Source organism: Bactrocera oleae, chromosome 4 (genome assembly GCF_042242935.1).
Source record: "Bactrocera oleae isolate idBacOlea1 chromosome 4, idBacOlea1, whole genome shotgun sequence".
Classification (NCBI taxonomy): domain Eukaryota; kingdom Metazoa; phylum Arthropoda; class Insecta; order Diptera; family Tephritidae; genus Bactrocera; species Bactrocera oleae.
In genome coordinates this window covers 66,597,044-66,619,971 of record NC_091538.1, presented here as the reverse complement: position 1 = coordinate 66,619,971, position 22,928 = coordinate 66,597,044, and the positions used below count along the sequence as shown (strand labels likewise).

At 30.7% G+C, this 22,928-nt stretch overlaps 1 protein-coding gene across 1 annotated transcript in view; it reads left to right on the top strand.

Moving 5' to 3' along the window:
* Elk (Eag-like K[+] channel) overlaps positions 1–22,928 on the top strand; it is a 162,035-nt gene that overhangs the window by 2,184 nt on the left and 136,923 nt on the right. The window lies entirely within an intron of this gene.

Genomic DNA, 22,928 nt, shown 5'->3' with positions numbered 1-22,928 from the left:
CCTCTGCTATCTTTCTGGTGCCAACGCGATCATTATAAAGCATTGCTTGTTTAACTTTTTCCATGTTATCGTAATTAATAGCTGTGGATGGATGACTCTCCTGACAACTTGTTGATGGAGTAAACTCCTTTAAACTCCTCTGCCACACTTTCAACGATTCCGTAGCTGTGACTCTATTGGAAACACAAAATTTCAAGCAAACTCGTTGTTAAATTGTTTTTTTTTGCTGCTCACCATATTGAATCAAAGATTTTGAAAATCTTACATCAAATAAGATAATTTTTGAATACTAATAAGCGACGAGATGGTCTTCGCGCAAATTACTTCAAAATATTTTGATTTCTTCAGTGTTTTTGCCCGTCGGACTTGATTTTGAAATATTTTATAAGTCAATTACCACTCAAAAAAAAATTCAAAAAAGGTAGAGCAAAAGGTTTTGTTAAACCAACATCTACACACTTTGAGATAAAAATAAAATTACTGCGAACGGAATTTTTTGTTAGTGTAAAATCAAACTACCGTTAATTAGCAATATGACAGATATGACAACATGGCCAATTTTTTATAATAATGATCATATTTAAGAAAAAGTAAGTAAGGGCTAAGTTCGGGTGTAATCGAACATTTCATACTCTTGTAACTTGACAGGATCATAGCCTAAGACATAATGTTTGTTAAGAACGAAAATCATTTATGTAGTATATGTTAGTTTGAGTAATTGTGGACAACTTTTACATATTTTCGGCACTAAACTACAGTATAACCAATATTATCCGTTCAGTCAATCAATCACTGGAAAGTGAAAGAATCAGATGGAATTTAAAACTGTGCTATATGGAAAGTAGTAATAAACATAGAAATTTAGCCCATATCGGTCGAGTAGGTCCTGAAATGTGGGTTTTAACCTAAATATGGGCGATGCCAGTCCTATCGTCCAATTTTGAACGCTGCTCCTATAACGTCTTTTGACGTTTTTCTTACTCATTTATCGCGCTTTTAGTAGTTTTTAAAAGAATCTTTATGTGGGAAGTGGGTGGAGTGATCATTCGGTTCCATTAGTTTTTAAGGGATTTGTTTTGAACGAATTTGGTTATTGTGGTTATAGGGCTTATAGCTCAAGTGGTATAGGATATATTTACGTGAGGTCTATTAGTTTAGATTGAATGATTCTCGGTGCCAAATTATAGTTTTATATCTTAATTTAGTGCTTAGTAATGACACTTTTATAGATTTCATTTCGTGTACCAAGTTTCATTACGATATCTCAATTCTTACTCAAGTTACAGCTTGTACAGGCAGACGGACGGACAGTCAGATGTCCGGATTTCAACTCGTCTCGCCATTCTGATCATTTATATATTTATATATAAGCCTATATCTAACTCGATTATTTTTATGTCATACAAACAACCGTTAGGTGAACAAAACTATTATATTCTGTTGCAATATGTCGCAAGAGTATAACGAATTGGTTTGTCAGACCGCATCAAAGATGTGAAAGATTAATGTCCAAATGTTGAAATCGTTCACAGTTTAAAATTTTCAGAAATTTCTCACAGAACATAAGTATCTCAACGGCTTTTCAACTTTTCCACTAAATTTACTGATTCAATTTACTTTAGCTTCTTATTTCATAGCTGTTTTTGTCTTCTAAGTTAAAGCCTTCTCTGTCAGAGTGAGCGAATTTAGCGATGAAAAGGTATTTGTTGCATCCATTAAAACCTCACACATTTTAAATATAGATTTTTAATAATAAATGCCGTATAAGTTTATAAATTTGTTATTTCAAGTGAAATGTTCAACTCTGTTGATTTCACCGAACTGATTCAATTTTAAAACATTTTCGTGGAATAACAAAATAATTACGTGCAAAGTAAATTTGAAAGCTCCCTCGAGACAAAAGTATTTAGCTGTCGGTCACAAATCATGCCACTAGCAGAGACTCAACACACAAGTGTTGAGGTCAGCCGTCGCTAAATGAAGTGTAAAATTTCATAACTTAATAATTTAGTATGTCAGCAGTTTGTATGACATGAGAACAACAACAAGAACAAGAGAGTAATGTAACACAGGTGTAATTGAGCAATTCGAAATGCTTGAGTGGAATGTAGATTACGGCAAACTCTTGTAATTATATAGTAATTAAGACGATGATGTTTAAGGCGAGCTGAAATGACAAAGGATAAGCAAGTGAGCGAAAAGAAAAATGAGTGAAGAGCGAAATGTGAGAATAAATGTTTGAGGAGGATATAAAAAGCAGTGCTTAATTGTATGCGTAACTGAGTTTTTGTGCAGGTATACATTTTTAAAAAACACTAAAGCATTATATAAGTCATTATATTTACTTGTATACCTGTTACTCTGTCTGTGTATACGTAAACTAGTCCTTCAGTTTTTAAGATATCGATCTGAAATTTTGCACACGCTCTTTTCTCCTCTCAAAGCTGTTAACTTCTTGTCAGTATCTCCGATTTCGGCTCACTACAGCATATAGGTAGCCGCCATACAAACAGATCAATCAAAATTAAAATCTTTTTTTGGAAAACTATTTTCTTTTTTTCATTATATATTGTCTAAAGCAACGCTACAATCTCTGAACAAATCGGACGACTATAGCATATAGCTGCTATACAAACTGACCGATTAATATCAAGCAAAATATCTGTTTATACTTTTTAATGCAAGAAATGAAACTGTGAAAGGTATTTTAGCTCAGGCTCAATCGAAGTTAACGTTTTTTCGTGTTATTTTTGTGTGGCAAGCCAAATAAAACCAAATAATATTATTATATTTTTTTACAATGTCACCCCTCTTATTATATAAAAAAATTTACTCTCAAAGTGCAGTAAACCAGCTAAATCGAAGCCCATACATATTAATATCTGTCTTCCACACGAGCGTATGAGTGATTTTATTTCGTTAATTTCTTGCTCCATAATAAATGATGTGTACAATGACAAATAAATTAATTTGCACATTTTTCACACTCCAATCAAGAATTGAACAACAACATTGTTTTTGCTTCGCTTTCACTAATGTACATTTTATAAACCTTTTTACGATCTGTTGTTAAATTCTTATGAAAAATTCACGCACTAAAATTGTTAACCCAAAGCTTAATGAAAAGCGAAATATGCATATTAGCAAATGAATAATAAAAACCGAAAGATAACAAACGCATGCCGTGCATTTTAACGCTAACCAATGATTGAATGGAAGATATAGAATTTGGACATCCAGCTTTGAGGCACGTGGGGAAAAAATATTTGATTATTTGGAAATAAATTGTATTTATGCGTCGGAAAATGTTAACATTAAATTTTTAATTACATACAAAAATTTGTAGCGTGTGAAGAGTTTTTATAAATTTTTAATAGAAAAATATTTATTTATTTTTAGTATGTGTGTGTATTAAGTTGGTTCTTAAAAGTAGAGAGTTTATGTTTTGAATCAGGTTTGCTGAATTATTAGCTTGGATTGGATGTGTTTTTATTGAATACTTTGCTTGTTTTATTTTACTTTAAAATTTTCTATTTGATATATCCCCAAAACGATTTTGATATTAATGGAAATATACATAGTATATATAATGTATATAATCTTTTAGGTCATTAGAGACTCTTTTTCCTCTATACCATTTGATTGCTCAATTGAATTTGACCGCCCAAGAGAACATTTATATGTTATTTGCCTGCAAATAAAAAAGAGCATTCCTATTCTTTTATTAAATTCTAAATCTTTAATCGATAATTTTAATACGATAACCGATAAATCTAAATCGATAACTTGTAATTTTAATCGATGACCGATACTTATAAACCGATTTTTCACAAATGAAATGTAACATTAATTATTAATAATTAATTGATAGCCTCTAATTTGACATAAAGAACGAGCCGTCCTATTCATTTATCAAATTTATTATCGTTAATCGAGAATTTAAAATCAATAATCGATAACTTATGCTGTTAAATCTATAATTTACAAATTTGAGTCAATGACTTATAGCCTTAAATCGATAACCGATAATTTGAAACCAATTCTAAAAAAAGCAATTTTCGATAATTTTCTTATTTTCTAGCTCGTTTAATTTTAATGGGCATATTTCAATAAATTTTCCGGCTGTAATATTTAGAGTAAGAGATAAGAGAGGGAATGTTTACTTATGTACATCCAGTTGTGAGATATTGCTCTGAAAGAACAGGAAAGAGAAAAAGTGCTCATAAAAGCAATTTGTTCGGATTAATTGGTCATTCTCTGGAATACACTCTAAAATTTCTTTTAATTATAACATTATTTTTACGATGTATGCGCTTGAGATCTTGAATTATATGGAACAAAATTCAAAGCGAACCGCTTACTTCAAATCAGTCAGCCGCTGTCAGCAATAGTTTATCACAAACGATTTAAAATTTCGACGAAACGAATATTTTGACATGAGTTCACAGAAGCTCCTCCATTAATTAGAAGTTCATGTTTGTGCATACTAGGAAAAAATACTACAATACTTACTGGATATATTTGCTTCGAAAACCAATATGATTATTGCTCTCCGTTCCCACTATGATCGAATAAAGGTAAAAGCTTTCATGCACACACAACTCAGAAAGAATATATGAATGATTATCCAAACAAAAAACAAAATCGTTATTGATATTGAATTAATAAAAAATAAAATATGTATTTTAACGCTTCATAAATCAAATTAAAATTTTAAAGCGAACGGAAAAAGCAAGTGGACAGAAGAGCAGCACAAACATTATTTCATCATTCATTAATGGCGATAAAATGTGTAATTAAAACAGTGTTTGCAAAATGAATTAATAAAAGTTTAGATATCAAAACTGAAAAATCAACAACAACAAAGTGTAGACAACAAGAAAACTGCAAATTAAAACGCGCACTGGAAAGCAATTAAATTTTATCGCAATTTGCACCGGGAGCTAAAAATTAATTGACATTAATTTAGCTTCCCGAACATGTGTGGGAATCTACTGACTAGTGCGCGAAGAAGCGTAGAAGAATTATTAAAAACAATGAAGTGAAATGAAAACTCATGTTTGGTTGCGAGTTGGAAAAATATGCAGCCTTATGTCCTGTATGTGTGTGTGTGTGTGAGTTAAGGCTTGTAGGTGAAGTTTGCACCTGCAACGTAGACTTTCCATAAATTTTTATTATTTTTAATGTGTTTTCATTTTCTAATTAAAACGTGCTCTGCAATTAGATTTTCAATAACCAGGGTATGCGTTTTAGTCGGAGTAAAACCACGTAACTGAGGCATTGTAACTAATGAAATTGAAATTTTTAAATATATATGAAAGCACTAAATGTTTTCTGGATAATCAATGCAAAACTTTTGTATGAAAGTGAGTTTATCTTTTAGAAAACCTGTAAAGGTTGCGAATTTATAAAATGTAAATGAAATAAAATTTATTCAAATTGGATTGGACAATATGATATCTAAAAAATTATTTTTGTTTACAAAAATTATGCTTTATGGAGTAGCCACCTAATTTTTCAAAATTACTACAAAATTCAAAGCAAAATTTCGACAGTGTGCCACAGTTAATAATACAATACATTTAAAGAAAATAATAATTTGAGTTCTAAAACTAACACAAATTTATTTTGAATGAGTTGTATTTCGAAAGTATTAATATAAAATGTTATAATATTTGAAGTATAAATATTTTTATGATTTTAATATTTTATGTTGCTAATTGCATGAATTAAGAAATAATAAGGAATTTACAAAAACTGGACAATATGAGTATCAAAAAATAATTTAAAAAAATTTGTCTTTTGCGTTGCCACCTAATTTTTCAAAATTTGTAGAAAGTTCGACGTTGGCAATGTGCATGGAAATTTTTATATTGTCTAATTATTACAAATGGTATGGAATTTTATTGTTTTAATAAATAATAAATAAAATTAGCATTACTTTTTAAATGACAATTATTATTATATTTAAATGTGTCTATATTTTAAAATAATTTTTATATTTGGAATAATGACTTATTATTATCCTGAAATTTTGTATCTATTTTGGGAGAAATATTTTGCTTCTATGAACTTGGATAGTTTTTCTTTTCATATCCTTTTCTATTTCTATTTCCTGCTCACACACCTACATATATATATATTCATCTTCCCCTCCAAAATTGATTATTTTATTGCAATTTCGTCGCTACGTGTATTCCCGTATTCTTCGAGTAATTTAATTACCTTTCGGTTGCTTATCGGAAATGCCAAACGCTAAACAGATTTTTACTGTCAATTTTAGAGAGATTTCCAGTCGTAAATTTATGTCAATAAAACTTCAACAGTGACATTAATATACGCTTCATTTTTGTTGCTTATATATGTGCATGGAATAATAAAACGTACCTAGTTACCTTGCTACAATTCGGTTGTATTTGCATAGCATCAAGTGCACCCTGTGTTATGGACGTACGTGCTACTGTTTTACGATAGATTTTACGGCTGCGAATGTCTGCTGAAGTAAAACACTTTTATTGACAGTTAATGGCGGACTTAGCAAGACTTTTATTACATGAATGTATGTGTGTGTTGAAATCATGTAAAGTAAGTGTAGTGTAAGTGCGAAGGCAGACTTTTTTTTACCACTTTTTCGGGGCAAAATTTATGTATTGTGTGTAGCTATGCTTCTCACTGAAAGAGTCGGACGAGATAATCAAAAAAAAAACAATTAAAAATGTGTGTTTGAGTTTTGTATACCTGTACATATGTATTAGGGTAAGTCAAATAAATAAGTGATTTTTTTTTCGCTGCGTACTCTGAAAACTTTGTTGACAGGCACCTCTAAGTAGTAGTATGAGCTCTTAATTGTAACGGGAAGGTCCACAGCTTAACGTTTTTCTATTTTTATGTCTTGAACAGGGTATATTAAGTTTGTTACGAAGTTTGTGACACCCAGAAGGAAACGTCGGAGACCCTATAAAATATATACAAGAATGATCAGCACGATGAGCTGAGTTGATTTACCCATGTTCGTCTGTCCGTCTGTCTGTCGCATATACGCAACCTAGTGCCTAAGTTTTCAAACTATCGATCTTAAATTTAGCACATAACTGTTACTCATCAAGAAGCTGCTCATTAGTCGGAACTTTTTCATTTGACGAGAGATCTTCATAAAATTTGAAACGATGATAATAAGAAAAAAATAGAAAACCGTTAGGCGTACCTTCCCATTACAATATAGAGCTTGTACTTAAAGAGCCCTTTTTTTAGAGGTGCCTAACAACCAATTTTTCAGAGTACGAAGCGAAGGGATTTTTTCACCCATCCTAATGTATATGTTTATATAATTGAGATTGCCTTGAACTTGCATTCCTTGCTTTCATAAATATGCCTTCTTCTTTTATTACTTATATCCCTATTATTCTTTGAACTGTATTGCAATCCTTTCAAAGTTACTTTTGCTCACTTTTTCTTCTTTTCATTCATTCATATATAACATGTAATCCTTCTTCGCCTCCAGCTGTTTTCAATTTATTCAATTTCGTAGTGACAGCAGTCACAGATGAAAATCACTTGTCTGTCAGAGATGACAACAACTCACCTGTGGCTTAAAGGGGAAAAAACATTATAAGAGCCAAGCTGTTGAGAATTCGACAGGAAATACAAAAGAAAGACAGACGCAATGACAAGAAAATAGTAAAAAAATGAAAAAACTGAGGTGACAAATTTTGTTATGTTTGTTTTTGTGTGAGTGTGGTTTTCTTTAACGTGTTGCTTTAAGAGATGTAATGTAAGATGTGGGCGGACAGTGAAATTCCTAAGAAAAAGGCTCTATAATAAAAAATGCTAAGAAAAAATTGTTTTATGTTTATATTTTTGTCTGATACTTTTTAAATGCTGCATATTTACATATTAATTTTTAGTTTTTTATTTGCTTTCTTTGACAAAGTTTTTGCCAAGATATTAAAGAATGATGATTTGACAACAGCTACTAAAGGCACAATAATCATTTTTTCCGTTAAGATCACCATTTGTAGGCATCGAGTACTGCTTTCAGTTACTACAAACTTGTTTGGCTAACCACGAAATTCTTCGTCTTCCAAGAAAAAATCACCACTTTCAAATTTTGTAAACCACTTTTGGCATACTCGCTCAGCTAGAGCCTATTAACTTACATATTTAACACTTTCGGCTGAGGCTTACTACATATTAGAAAATGAAGAAGAACTCTCCGCAAAAACACTTTTTCAAGCCCAAAGTTCGACAAAAATGAGTGAAAACAAGAAAAAATGTTCACTTCGCCTACACCGAAGCTATAATACTCTTCAAAATTACATAAACAATGGAATAATAACAAAGTTACCCCATCTCCTGGCAAACCCAATAGAACAGTACAAAATCGCTTATTTATTGGGCACAGACCTTTATGCTCTAAGCGCAGACATCCTGCTATCTGATAAAGTGTTTATTTATGACTGAAGAAAGATTTAGCAAATATTTGATCTAAATAAAAGTTGAACTTATTTCATGGTAATTAATCTTGACATATATTATATATACTTATATACAATTTATGACACTTGGTTTATGAAATTTTACAACAAAGGTTAATTAAATATATTTGACTTTTTATTTCAGAATAGCAATCACACAGTTGTAGGAAAATTATTAAAATTTGTTTTCGTTGCTAAAGCTAAGTTTCATCAGTTGAGAAACTATTCAGAAACAATCGAAGTACTATTATTGATTTAAAAAATATAATATTATATATTGTTGCTGCTGTTATTGTAGCAGTGAATCAAATGGAACATAAGTTCTTAATGTGTGGTTTAACTTGAGTTTCATAATGTCCGCTTCTCTTTATCGGTGCTATTTCGTCACTCAAGTATGTTTCTTTACTCAATATTTACTCAACTGTTATTAAAAATAAATATTCGAAACTTTATCTCCTCACCTTATTCTCCTTCTTCTTGCTGCTCTTATTCTTTTTCTTCTTAATTGCTGCCATAAAAGTTTAAGCGACTGAATACAGAGCTGATTATAGTTTAGCAAGAGAGATAGTCAAAGAGACCAAACCTTTGTTGATAACTGAAAAAGCTGATTAAAACACTAATATGAAATAATTTCAGCAGATGTTTAAACAAAATTATTTTATTTGGCAGTCAAATGCAAATGCTTGCATGAATATTTTATGGTCCAAATACAACGAGTTGCTTGCTTTCGATAAAAAAATGCTTTCATGAAATATGTGAGAACTGATGGTTAGTGATTGATATGATGTTGTTGAAACACAAGTGTGCTGATGAAAGTGAAATCTAGGCAAACAAAGTGGACTTTTTAATTTATGATTAAAAGTGAAATTGAATTCGGATTAAAGTGAAGAGTAAGCCATGTAAAGTATTAAAAAATTATTGAGAATTTCAAACAAAAAGGTCAATGATAAAGAAATACATTGACACCGAATATGAGATAATTGGCAAACATTTGTATATTGACTCTGTTGGTATTTATTAATAAATTTCAATTCCACTTAATAAAAATATAAATATTTTTCTATAAACCACAATATTTATGCGGTGAAAATAGAGTTGTTGCACAATTTCAATAGAAATAAATTTACAATTTTATGACTTTGCTTACGCGTTAATTCAAATAATATATATATACATATATACTTAATAAAAGAGAAGTGAAAAAATTAGTTGAAATGTGAATAATAAAATTTATTCGAAATAAACTAACAAAAACACGCACACATACTCCACAGCTCGTGTGCTGTTTCTCGGAAGTCCTCCCAGCTGAGCGCTATTATAGCAGATAGTTTCAGAATTGTTGTAAAATAAAGTAACAGCTAAGGAGTTCCCTCACAAAACTAATGAAATGTTCCTCATAAGTATTTGCCTGGTTTAAAGTAAAGCACTCAGTGTCCCAAGCTGCTTTGTTGCTAAGTGTTTACATAGTTTTTGAAGCATTTCAAGGGCGATAACGTGTAGTACAGTGCAGTTGGTCATGCTCGTATGTATGTACGAGTAAACGGAATTGAGCAAAATGGCGGCCAAAAATTAGACACATTATTCTAAATAGTTGAGAAAATGATACGTTATCCATTACACATGATATATAAAATCGTTATTGTTGCAAATTCGAGTTTAATGATTTTTATGGCGTGAAACGATACCTCCAAAAATGGATATTATTATTTTCACTTCACTTTCATTAAACGCCACTTTCTTCAGTGTTATACACTCCTGTTTTGCAACAAAATGTAGGCTCACTGTTGACTATTTTGACAGATAATCAGTGTAAAACAAAAAATCAGATTTTCTGCAAAAACGCGATAAGTTTTTGGGAGTTAAACTAAATTAAACTCGAGTTTGTAATACAACATCAACTTATTAGAGTAAATTGGTTCCAGAATATCCCGTCCTTCTATAAAGTGCTTACTAAATTTTTTTTTATATGTAAAACTGAGAGCGAATTCTCTTAAGAAGAGAATAATAGAGGTGAATACATTTTCAAAAATAAAATAAAAATTGCGATATTAATGGAAATCACTTCGTGTTACTGATTTCATGACCGCAGACTGTTTGTATGTGGTATGATTTGAAACAGCACTTTATTTATCTAAACCATACTAAAATCAGAGATGCATTTATATAAAGCAACTGTGCTTAGAACTACATATGTACACATGAGATTCCTTTAGCTTGTGCAAATACACAAAAAAAAGAAGTTATTTTATTAATTGCTTAAGATTTACACAGTGAAGAAATTAGTAAAATGGCTTAATAAAATTGTATTTACTCAGTTGTCAAAATCACTTACGTTGTGTAATACATGTTAGTAAAATATATATAGTTTTCTTAACTAGAGTGAATGTTCAAATTTTGAAAGAGGATTGCTAGATAAGTCAGGAAAATTTTTATATCAATGGACCTGGAAGCTTGAACAGGTCCCTTATTCGTTTCAAACAGCCTTATAATTTAGTCAATTACAGAATTGTCTACGTGTATAAGTATAATTAATAATACGTTAATTATCTAAATTAGATCGCTATGTGAAATGCCTAGCTATTTCCTTAATAAGGTAAGTAAATTTAAAATTACATATAGTTGAAATATTCTAATAGTCAGCGGAGTCAATATATAACATATTTGTTTCCATTTCTTGTAGAATTATAATTTTCAATTCAACTATATTAGCAACAACTATTATTTAGCTTCTTCTAAAACTGCTCTAATTTATTTATTTTAAGAGTGAGAAAAGTAAACAAGTATGAAAGGTTACGTGAAATAATTACTAATTGACTCAATTAAGTGATCTTCTAAAACTTCTCTAAGTTATTTATTGTGAGTGTAAGAAAAGTAAATAACAAGGGAAGGAATAGATTGACTCAATTAGGCCATTTTCTAAAACTTCTCAAACTTTTTATTTCATTTATATATATTATATATTTGAGTGTGCGTAAATTAAGCAAGCTGGGATTCAATTAATGATTTTCTAAAACATGAAAAAAGTATGAAATACAAAAAGGCCTTTCATTTCTCTAGGAATTGAATGGTTAATAACGTAATTAACAAAATTGTACCTAAAAGTATTGTACTCAATATGTACGATGATTATATATAAAACTATGCTTTCCTTGTGCTGAACCTGTATTTATTTCCGGAAGTTAACGCATTTTAATGCCAACAATTTTTTTCCTCTAAAGCTCAACAATGTTTGATGCTGCCCTCTCATATGTATGTATGTAAACAAAAAGTATACCATTTATCATAAAATATCCATTAGTAATGAATGAGAATTGGTATTCTGCAAACAAAATATCGATACCCATAAGGACCATATTTTATATCAATACAAACGCCTAACCGCAAACGAGCTGTAAATAAACCCGAAAATTGTTGACTCATACATACAGACAAATGCGAATTGAAATGAAAACAAAGTAAACAAAACGAAAAATATGTATTTCAAATAAATATAAACTACAATTTAAAATATTAACCTCGAAATGAAAAGTAATGACAAAGAAACACGCGTGGCAACGCCGGAAGAGGAGAAGAACAAAGGCGCTGGTAATAAAAACGTAAAACAATCGTTGTGAATGATCAGATGTGCGTGAAAGCACGATTCGGTGGACAATGCGTAACAGACGCAACCGATATATTGGTGAACAGCAAACGCACATACATATACTCGTAGATGGCATTAGAAAGTAAATATTTATGTTTAAACTATATTTAACTCTTTGTTATATTTTTGTTCTTTAACCTAATTAAAAATACACATTTGTGTGATTAATAAATAGTGGAAAAATTGTTATATAAACTCAGTCTAAAAAAGTTTTTTATCACATTTATTTCCCACTGAGGCTTACCCCTAGGTTGTGAAAATATTATCTGGGTTAGGTTTGAAAATCAGCCGAAATGTATACCATTATCTTGCTTAATATACCTGCGTATGCTATTATGTTTTCTAAGTCTTCTGCCTATTCACAATCCATAACATTTACAATTTACGAACTCGAAAAGTATTTTAAGTCAATTAAAATAAAAAAATAAAATAAAATATAGAAAAATAATAATAAAAATTTAAATAAATGTTATTTGAGCGTTTAGCGTGTTAGTTGAGTATAAAATTTTTAATAAAAATTAAAATAATGATAACACTAGTTTCAGTATTTCATAACCTGGTGGAGAATTATACTTAGTTTGCCAATTAGTGAAGAAAATATTTTTTTTGCTAAATAATTGTAGTCGCCTTTGAAGGGATTATAATTTTGTGGTTTTCATATTCAAATATATTCGATATGTTGCTCTCATAGGTATAAGCCTTTTATGTCAGTGCGCTAAAATGTAGGCAACAATTATGCATTAAATAAGAAAAAAGTCATAACTGTTTAGGGAAAATAATGTCGGTATTTGAAATACTTAACAATACAGTTAATACTTAGAATTCTTTTATTATGAAAATTTGAGAGTTATTTTTTAATGAAAAATATTAAAATTCTCCCTTTTTCGTTAAATTTCTTGTTAGTAATAAAATTGTATAATTTAGCGAAAATAAATGTAAATTTATAATAAATAAGTAAATAATACAAGAAGGCTTATAAAATTCTGATTACTATACAATTTTTATAAAAAGTTATTTTAAGAAAAAATTAATTTATTTTCGTTAGCTAAAAAAGGTTTTATTAGAAATTTTAAAAGCCAATTTGAGAAATTTTGTTTAAAGAAAAATAATAAAATTTTCATTCAATAAAAATGAACGACATCGTACAATCCAAATGTATTAGTCGGATTTGTGCAGTATTTTTTTTGCTATATTTATTCAATTTTACAAGCCATAACATAGCAAAGGAAACACAATCTTATTATTATTAAAAAAAAGTTCGGCATTTAAGCTTTATCTACAGCTAAAATAGTATAATATTAGGTCAAGTAAAAATTTCGTTCGGTTTTTATCTAAGAGATAGCGTTATTGTCCATAGTACTAGTGTTTATTCGCGCTAAAAGTTTGTCTTTGACAGTTTTTCGATTGATTTACTCAGTTCGTTGTGAGCGCTCTTCAAAGATGGACACCAACAAAAAGAAATATCGCTATATTTTACAATACAAAGCAGCCAAAGCGGCTGAAAACATTAACTTAGTTTATGGGCCCGATACTGTAAACGAACGTGTAGCACAAAAGTGATTTGCTAGGTTCCGTTCCGGTAATTTCGATGTCAAAGATGCACCACGCGTCGGGAGGCCTGTCGTCGAAAATTGCGATAAAATCATGGAAGTAGTGGAAACAGACCATCACGTGAGCACTTATTTAATTGCTGAGGAACTAAAGATAGGCCAGAAAACCGTTTGGAACCATTTGCATAACCTTGGATTAAAAAGGAGCTCGATGTTTGGTGTCACACGAACTAACGCAAAAAACATGATCGACCGAATTTCCATTTGAAAATCGCTGCAGAATCGCAACAAAATCGACCCGTTTCTGAAGCGGATTGTGACTGGCGATGAAAAATGGGTCACTTATGACAACATCGAGCGCAAACGGTCGTGGTAAAAGCTCGGGGAAGCGGCCCAGTTGGTGGCCAAGACCGGATTGACGGCCAGGAAGGTTTTGCTGTGTGTTTGGTGGGATGGGCAAGGAATCATCTACTGTGAGCTGCTCCCCTATAGCCAAACGCTCAATTCGGCCCTCTACTGCCAACAACTGGACCGCTTGAAGACAGCACTCATCCAGAAGAGGCCATCTTTGATCAACAGAGGCCGAATTGTGTTCCATCAGGACAACGCCAGGCCACACACGTCTTTGGTGACGCGCCAGAAGCTCCGGGAGCTCGGACGGGAGGTTCTAATGCACCCATCTTATAGTCCGGACTTGGCACCAAGTGATTACCATCTTTTCCTGTCCATGGCGAACGCGCTTAATGGTGAGAAGTTGGCCTCAAGAGAGGCCTGTGAAAATTGGCTCTCCGAGTTTTTTGGCAATAGGGACGCAGTATTCTACGAGAGGGATGAAATATAAGTTGGCATCTCGTTGGCAACAAGTTTACGAACAAAACGGCGCATATTTGACTTAAATCGGACAAATGTACCGTCTTTTGTATCATCTTTTGAAAAATCAATAAAAAACCGAACGAACTTTTTACTTTACCTAATATATATATATATATAGGTACATATTTATATAATAACATACAATAGGAAAAACACTACAAGAAGTAATTGATAGTGACGCTATCATTATTACACATCATACAGCTTCGATTCATTATTTATAACAAATTTCTCAATGGTCTTTTCCCGTATCAAACACGCAATACAATAACAAAAAAATATATAGAAAACAAATCTAAAAAAAAAATGAGTTTATAAATACAGTACCTATCTATAGCACATATATATGTACATATAACCAATTATACATACACACTTCCGTACATACTAGTACATATTCAGCGATAAGCACTCTTGTACACAAACTTGCGCGCGCTTTTCACATCTGCTTATATAAATTATTCTTCCATTCTTATTTTCATTGTGAACTTTTTTTCAAGATTTTTTTTGTTGCTGTTCGCTGCCGGTGCTGCTGATAACGTCATCATTTCAATTTAGTATTCACTGCATTAGTTGCTCATTACAAGCATATGTATGTATTGTATTGTACATACATATACAAGTTTAGAGTATACAAAAATTAAAAAAATCGCAAAAAAATTTGTGTTCAATCTTGTGAAATGATTTCGCTTTCTTTTTCTTCTCCTACTGTAAATGCGGATTTTTTGAATTATTTATTATCGCAGATCGCTCGCTCAAATAATAAACATTTCCGTTTGTTTTGTTCCGCTGACTTGGGGCATGCCCTGAGCTTTATTTTATTATCTGTGGTACGCGTCATAAAAATTTGCTAAACGAATACATATATGTATATACAAGTATATGTACGTTCATATATTTATATATACTTATGCATAAAAAGTATTTAATTTTTTGGTTTGCGAATTCTGCTTTATTTGTTTTTATTTTCTTTTTTCTTTATACTTTGTTGTATTTTAAAATGGGTTAGTTTTAGTATGTTTGACTTAGATTTATTTTTTTTATTTTTAATATTTTTTATTGATGTCTGAACAAAGTCTGCTGATCCATTTTTCGCGCAGCTGATGTTTCATTTTTTTTTTAATTTAAAACTGGCAGTGATTACAAACATAGAGACCAAATAAAATTAAAATTAATGTCGCTCTAGTCCGATTATAGTGGAGGCTCTTTTTATTGTCTGATTTGATTGATTTGATTCTAATTCGAAGTACATTATCGCTAAAAGGAAACTGCATTTATTTGCGGTAGTTGAATTACTTCGAAAAAAACAACCGCATTTATAGTCAGATAAAGTTCATATTTAATAGATATATATGGATAACCGAAATTTAACAATACAAACAAATTGTCCCTCTAGAGACTGCCACAGTAGAAAGGTTGTCTCGTAATGATCGAAGAGTCTCGTAATGATCGAAGAAAAAATATTTTAGATACTAACATCAATTTTTAAGCCCCTCTGAAGTGTAAATTTTTTTCAGAAAAATCGACTTTTTTTCGGTACCTTTATACCTTTATTGTTAAATATTAATTTGCTTTTTATCTACTGGAGCATTTTTCATATTAGGAATCTGCCTATTCGAAGCCTTTTCAGGCCTAACGTAAGTTACATATATAAATAAAATAGATAAATAAATGCACAAATGGTCTGCCAGCTATTTTTGTCATATGCTTGTATATATGTAAATGAACTACTATCGACAGTCCATTATTTATAACATCAGGCGGAAATTAATTCTTTTGCCATTTAGATAAATATTTTGGTATTTCAATCGCACTGCTTTTCCTTCCTTAAATAAGCATGTTTGCGCTCGTTGCTTTCGCCGGAAAATCATTTTCGTTTTATCTATTGATTACATGCATGCATTCACCTATTTGTGTGTTAACGGATATTCACCATTAAATTAAAGCAACTGTGAGTGCTCATTTCATTTCAAAATAAAATTTCGAAAACTAAAATGCAGCAAAGGAAATATTTATTTAGTTTTAGATGAATGCAATTTTCGTAAAAAGGCGAAACGTTTTAAATAAAATAATAAAGTAAATATTTCATTAAATTGGCAGCTAATTAGCTTGTTTTGTTCAATAATACAAGAAAGTGAAATAATTAATATTCATTAGATAATTGATGAAATTATAGGTAGAGCATAGAGATCGGTATATAGTTACCATATGTAATGAATATACTCAGGATGACGAAAGAAATTGGCATACGTTTGGTGTGGTGTGAAAATGAGTGAAGTGAGTAATAACTATTAGCTAGCTCCAGTATAACGGACTGAAGCTGCTCATCTGACCCGCAGTAAATAAAAATAATTTCTTTTTCAAAACGTTAGGGTTACCATCTGCTCAAAAGCTTTTAGTTCAACAATTTACAACATAATAAAACGTTTGAAATTAAAGAGGCCTAAGAAATACAGTTGAATACAATTTTACATAATGGTTGCCACCTGTTTCAATTTTATTGAATAATAAAATTCTGTACCACATTTAAGAGCTGCTACTTACAAAAAGTATTTCTAAGAGTTTTTCAATCCAATTCAGAATTTAAAAGTTTCAGAGGTTGCCACTTTTAATTTTAGTACAGTAAGATGTGTAATACTTATAAAAAAATTATTACTAGAGACATATGTATTTATGCAATTGGAGAGTAGTAAATAAAAATGTATTTCCTACTAAAAAAAAAGTAGGGTTGCCACCTGTTTAAAAAAGTTTTAAGTGTGACTATTTTCGAAAAACAAAACCATTCCAATTAAAGCGATGTAAGAGAGTCAGTTGAAATTTTTTTTTTTAAAGTTGCCACCTAGTTAGCATTTAGATACTAAACGAATTACTACAATTTTGTACCAAAATAAATGGTCGGTACATATTGAAAGTGTTTCTTTTAATTTTATATGTAATGCTTGGTTGGTTTAAAATACAGGTTTTAAGTGGTTGCCACTTTTTTTCAGTAAAATATATAATACCTATACCTATATTACTACATACATACGTATGCAACTGAAGAGAATATAGGTGAAACTATTTTTGAGTAGTGTTGCCAACTATTTGTAATACTTTGTTAAAATTAAGTAAATATTTTAATATTAAATTATATATTATAAAGTATTTGAGGCAATTTTTACGTAATTATATAATAATTATTTTCAAAACAAAATATTTTAATTTACAATAAAGTGTTCAAAACTGCATTAAGAAGGGTGCATACAAATTTTTTTAAAACCCTATATCCTAATAGCGTGCTTATAGTTGCTATACCCATCTTAATTTCACAAAATTTTTTATCAATATTAAAATTTTCATAAAAATATTATAGGTATATTTATTAAAAAAAAAAAATTTTAAATAAATTAAAATTTTCATCCTAAATTAATGCGCATTTTCGCTTTGTGTTAAAATCATAAAATTCTCCACTGCAAATCATCTGCTTTTATTATAGCCAATAAGTGAAGGTCGCATTCAGTGAAATAGGTTTCGCGCCCCAAAGCGCTCTTGCAACTTCCATTGTCTCATGCTGTCAATATGTCGAATGTAATTTGCTTTTAGAGAAAATAAATTTCGCCCCACTCTTCACAGTTTGAGTGCGGTTAACTTTTTGGTTGTTGTTTTTGTGCCAATAGCCCACATAATTTTGCGATTTGGTTGCTCATCAAAGGCATATCCGCCAGCATTGAACTACGGATACGGAAAGGTATGCAGGTGTCTGTGTAAATTTAATATAAAAAAATATTGTTTGCACATGTGTTTGTTGGCCTTGGGAAAAGGTTCACATGGCAAAACTGTCAAAATTGCGTGAAGAATACAAAACGGCGCAAATTCTATTTTTATTGAGTCATAAATGCTTTCAGGCTAAATAGCTGTATGGCTACGTGGCGCACAGAAGGTCAAAATTAAATTTGCATGTGCGCAGCGAGGCATTAAACAAGTACATAAAAATAAATGACATTAATATATCTACCATAATGGAATATATTATATAATATTATATTAAAAAAAAAAAAAATTATTAAAATTGTATTAAAACGTTATTTCCTTTTTATTCTCGCAGTCTTAACTGCCTCTCACTGTTGCACCAAATTACTTTAAAGGCATTTGTTAACTTCGCATATGGCAACTGCCGCTATTCACTTGCCGGCGGTTTTGGTTTTCTTGTCTTTGGCAATCCGCGCGCAGCCAAACTTCGACTTATTAACTGTATGCTTTCTGTTTCGCCAAACCACAACAAAAGTTTAGTGTTTGTACTGCGGCTCAAAGAGAAGAAGATAAAAGGTGAGGGAGTCTGCGAGATAGCGAGTGCAGTATAAAGCCAATGGGAATTCGCAAAATAAAGTTGCAAAGCGTTTAAGTGCTGCTGAGAAGAAATCAATTAGCGAAATTGTTGTGGCCACCCGGACGTATGAGTAACGTGCGTTTTAGCTAATTGGCAGCGAGTGTTATTGACGCCAACAGCGAGTTGACTTATGCAGTATGCTTGGGAATTTCGCAAAAGTTATAAGCAATTGATGTAAATTAGAAATAAAACTTTTTTGGCGCAAATCTGCTAATATTTGGCAACTTATGAAGATTAAATAATTGAGTTGAGATATTTTGGCCTAATAAGTTTATATTGTGCAATTTATGATTATTATGGTGTGTGAGTGGAATGACAATCACTCAAATGTGTAATCTAGGGCGAATGCATCAAATTGTGATTTTATAACTTTCACGTTCGTATTTTGTTATATTTATTAAGTATAGGTTATGAAAAATACTCAACTTTAAGAATGTTCCATTGAAATTTGAGCTTTGGTATATTCTTATGGTATATTCTTGTGGTATTTGCTACACATTTTGATATTCTGTAACACGAAGAAATATGTAAACATAACCATAGCTAATATTTTAACATAATGTGTCAAAATAATACGTAACTACAAATCCATGGAGTAGTTAGGAAGTTAAAAATTTCGGCAAAACTGTTCTTCTTTAAGGGTTATATCCACTTGAAAATCAGAAAAAATGCTTTTTTTGTGAATTTTTTTCAAGGAATTTTATTTGAAAATAAGTTTAAATGATCCAAATTTACTTTAACATTTGGTGATTAAATTAAAAATATTGAATTACTTTGATTTCGCAGCAGAACCTGCAAAAGAAGGTGTTTGGCGGTGAGTAGGATTTTTCAGCCTAAAATTATCTAACATCCAAAAAGCAAAAAACATTATTTTAGCAATTGATGAATACAGGTAAAGATCGAAGGATTAGCAGAGACTTAGGGTTTTGACAAAATGACGGCTTCCCAAAAAAGTCGTTTTTATTATATATTTATGAAGATTGTGTGAAAATTTCATCTATCAGTCCAGCAGTTTCCGAGAAATTTCGTTAATCGAATCGAAATAGCGTATAGACGAAAACGCGTTGAAATTTTATGGAGCTTATTACAAAGATGCTCATAACTCCGAAACAATTTGAAGGATCAACTTGAGATTTTTGAAGAATACTTTCACATATATATATATTCGATATATATTCAGAAAGAAAATCGAGTTTTTGAAATTCACAAGTGGGTGTAGCACCTTAAACGTCACACTTAGAAAATTAAAAAACCTTTGTCCACTTTTTTCTTGCTCATGATATTTGAAAGCTTAGAGATTATTTTTTGCAATACTATGACAACCGTTAACTCTCTGATGTATTAATATCTAAAAGCAGAGCTACGCCATAAATCAAGCCAATACTGGAAATTAATCATTAATAAAATATTATATTTTGTCCTACAAATGTACAGTTGTTTGTCAAGCCACGTCACAGCCATTACAATGATGAATAATGACACGCCATTTTATTTTTCATCCTACAATTTATTACTAGCTGCTGTATGACAAATTTACGCTCTATTTGTAGATTATTATATCAAATTATTTATAGTTACTATGGTTGTCATTTCGGTGTGAAAGTAGAATATTGGCTCTGTTTTTTAAAGGTTGTGTGAATTTTTATCAAATATCACCGATTTATAAACGATTTCCTTTGAATTTACAATATTGAAATTGGCATTTGTAGTTATTGAAAGACATGAGGTAAAAAAATAACATAAAGAAGAAATAAATAAATTACCATTTTTCATAAAAATCTTTATATCGCCATTATAATATGTTATTTTTCAACCCCTAATAGGTTATATTAAGCTTGCCACACCCAGAAGGAAACTTCGTAAACTCAATAAAGTATACACATATATAAATGATCAGCGTGAGGATCTGACTTGATTAAGCCATGTCCTTCTGTCTGTATATATGCGAACTAGTCCCTCAGCTTTTAAGATATCGATCTGAAATCTTGCAGACGTTCTTTACTGCCCAAAAACTTGCTCATTTGCCCACTATAACATATAACTGGCATAACTAATTTGTTCCTTATTAGGTAACCTTTATTAGATTTGAAGTTTGTTCATATCAAACAACATGTGCAGAAAAAACATTGTGTAATTAAAATTTCATAAGTAACATAGTCAGTTCCTTAGTGCCATAATCATTACAAATTTTATTAAATTGTCGACTTTTTTATATATAAAATTTAAATTACTTGTACCACTGCTTATAAAATCACTTGTTTTTAAATAAGAGTTTCATTTATTTTTGTTTGGAAAAATATCTCTAGTAATTTCTGCCAGATGTTCATTCATAAAAGTTTTACGCTGCTGCGTTGCTCTTCACTTGCCACTGCTTAACTCATTTCACTCGAACAACTGATGTCACAGCACAAGTGAGCAACATCTGCGTGTACTTGACACATAAATGTATGTATGTATGTATATATTTCTAGACACATTTGATGTTTAAATATGTGTGCGATATACTCATATTTAGTTGCTTGAGCTTTGTTAATTTCGATACATTTAATTTTATATTCTATAAATTATTTCTTAGCCTTGAAGTCACAATAAAACCAAAAAGACATAGCTTTTTGTTCAACAACATTTGCAAAAAATATAAGTTATATAAACAAAATTGAATCAAATAATGTATTTTACTGTCAACAAGATTAAACATTTTGTTTCAGACGTTTCATAATATTTATACTTATATGTGTACTTATTCAAGAAATAAACTTTTCGATGTCTTTAGCGCCGGATGTGGAAATAGTCTTTACAATACAAAATCATACATGACTTAGTAGTTAGGTTAATAGAGTCATAATATATATTCAATTGTACATATTTCGCTAAAAAAAAAAAAACACAGAAAAGGCATTAACTATGGCTACACCGAAGCTATAATACCCACATGTGCTGTTCTTATAGCAAAAATGGGTATAAAAAGATGCTATAGTGATATGATTCGACCATTCCGACAAATGATCAGCTTCTTGAAGAGGAAATGATATCTCGCAAACTGAGGGGCTAGTTAACGTATATGCAGACATACTAAAAATATTTAGCTCGCAATGCCGATAACTTATATACTCGTATATATTTATGTACTTCATAGGGTCTCCGACGATTCCTTCTGTTAAGAACTTGGTGACAAACTCTGCGCATGGTATAGAAATAATAATAAATAATTATAACTTATTTCGTATTCTATGTCAAAGTCATGTCATAATTATGTCCTTAGTACTGTCATACCCATTTTCAAAACGGATTATCCTGAAGACCTAAAAGCTTAGTCCCTAAGTTACTAATTATTTTGAATATTGCTGCATTTTATTTTTTACGAGTGACTTCCACTCTGTCAAATACATTGGCAGTCATAACTAAACAAACGAGAGCGTATTCAATTTCAATTTTATATAATCTATGATAACAGTTCTCGAGACAAATTGGCACTGAAACACTGAACTGAGCTGAAAAAGTGAAGTTTGTGTTCGAAATATCACAGTTAATACTGACAGCTTGCTGAAACCGCTTAACGCAGTCCACACAATTTTTCTCAAACACTCTAAAACTGGTTAATCGGTTTTTAGTAGTACTGTAAACAAAAAGTTATATTTTATTTACTAAGGCATGTTTTTTTTTTATTTTATTACAATTGTATTACTTACTCCTGTTTTTTATGCATTTGACAGTACGTAGGCCACATTGCACAAAAAAAATATATATATAATAAAAATCGAGAAAATCAAAGGTTTATCATAAAATTGAATTGCGTAAAAAATGCTTGTTTGTATGTTCGTGTATTGCCGGTGTATAAAACAACTTGTTTACTTGCCACCTGTCTGCTATGAAACGTCTGCTCGATTTGTCTGACAATTTGCTCAAAAGGAATATAAAATAAAATTGAAGGTAAATAAGGTAATAATAATAATAACAACATGTTGCAACAGTATAAAAATAAATGAAGCGTAGCAGACCGACATGTGTCCATCAGTCGGAGC